The sequence below is a fragment of the Narcine bancroftii genome, chromosome 5 (genome assembly GCF_036971445.1).
Source record: "Narcine bancroftii isolate sNarBan1 chromosome 5, sNarBan1.hap1, whole genome shotgun sequence".
NCBI classification, from domain to species: Eukaryota; Metazoa; Chordata; class Chondrichthyes; order Torpediniformes; family Narcinidae; genus Narcine; species Narcine bancroftii.
Window position 1 is genome coordinate 57943480 of NC_091473.1, and position 2032 is coordinate 57945511.

A 2032-nucleotide genomic window follows, 5' to 3' on the forward strand; every position below is an offset into this window, starting at 1 on the left:
TTTATGCTAGTTACATCATTCAAGATATGAAATTACATATTTTGACAAATCCCTACTCTGTTCCCTTCCTCTCTAGAATTTTATAACATGGATGACTCCAATAGGACATCCAAAATGGGAAGGAAACTCATCTGAAATGAGTACCAATGCAAGGTCAGAAAAATTCTGCTGCTGCACTTTTTGTATTACAGGTACCACTCGAGATGAATACGGCACTAGCTATTCTGCATTTAACTTCTGAAATAGGACATGAGCTCCAATCTTCTTCAAGGCAATCCCTCAGGATTGAAAGATGATCTGATGTGGCTGTAGGCTCTTCCAGATGGCCAAGACGTGTCTGATCTGGTAGGAGAGGTTTTTCTTCAAAAATAAATGTTATTCACAATAAATTGCTTCCAAAGAAGAAAACCATTCAAAGCCTTTTCCACATTCTTAGTGTTACATCCATTCTTCTTCTTTGGCTTGGCATCGCGGACGAAGATTTATGGAGGGGGTAAATGTCCACGTCAGCTGCAGGCACATTTGTGGCTGACAAGTCCGATGCAGGACAGGCAGACACGGTTGCAGCGGTTGCAGGGGAAAATTGGTTGGTTGGGGTTGGGTTTTTCCTCCTTTGCCTTCTGTCGGTGAGGTGGGCTCTGCGGTCTTCTTCAAAGGAGGTTGCTGCCCACCAAACTGTGAGGCGCCAAGATGCACGGTTTGGGGCGATATCAGCCCACTGGCGGTGGTCCATCAATTACATGTTACATATGTTGTCTAGTTAGCACCATTACCACCATGATGCAGTTTATTATTCCCTCCTATGTTGTTTGAGGGTCCTCCCCTCAGTCTCGGCCCCTCAATGTCTGGTCATGGAAGACGTCTAAATTATGATCCTTCTCCACAGTGCCCTTGTGTTGGCTGCACCAAGTCTCAGTGCATCCCTCAGCACGTACTTCTGCAGCCTGGAATGTGCCAATCAGCAGCATGCTTTCTTCGACGTGTCCAGGTGCTGAAAGACCAACTCCTTTTTATGTTCTCCAAAGGGCACCTTTCACTGAATTGATAGTCTTCCCTCCAGCAGCTCTAGATGTCAGTCTCTGCTTGTGTCTGTGGGAAGAGCCCATAATTCAGAGTCCTCTGTAATGCTGCTGGGCATGAATGATGAGAATAATCCTTCTCTATGCACTTTTAACAACTATGCATTCTGCTAAGAAATGGCTACCAGGAGGCATAGACAATTACAGAACAGAAACAGGCTTTTGGCCCTTCTTGTCTGTGCTAATCCTTTTTTTAGGGTTGCAAATGTAGCTTAATCACTCAATTTTTACAATATTTTCTATTTAGACAGGCTAATCATCTGATAGATAGTGAATCATTTTGAAATAGTTTGTGAAAGGATTGATCAATGGATTCATGTGATGAATCATCCAACTTAGTTTGCCTTTCGAACCAAAAATCATTGATTTGGGCTCACATGGTCTAAAGTCCACTCCAAGTGTTCAAAGGTATGAGTGGTCATTCAGTTAGTCTAAACATTTTCAAAGAGTTCCTATGGGGGGCCACAGCACATTTAAATAAGTGTTTTCACCACACACAAAACCCCCCAAAATATTTAAAGTAGTCAGTAGAAGTGCAGAAGAAACTAAAACTTGATTGCGTCACGGGGAAGGGGGTCCATAAGCTGATTAAAGTCCTCAAAGAGGGTGGGGGGAGGAAAAAAACACAGGCATTCTCAAGCTTTTCATGGCTGAGTCAATCGGCACTTCAAGTAGTTGGCTTTAGGTCATTTATTTTTCAAGCAATCCTTCAGTTAGCCATCTCAGTAAATTATAATCTTCTATAGGTCTACACTTTTCCTTAAAAGAAATGCGCACATTAGGTTGTGGAATACAAACCTTTCTCAGGCCCAGGAGAATGTTGCCTAGTGAGAGTCAATTGTCAGGAAAGCCAATGCTGAGTTCTGTTGTTACCTTGAGGGGTTGCAATATAATTATACCCCTTGCAGACTGCATGACACCGTGGATTACAAATACACTAACAAAAAACTGCA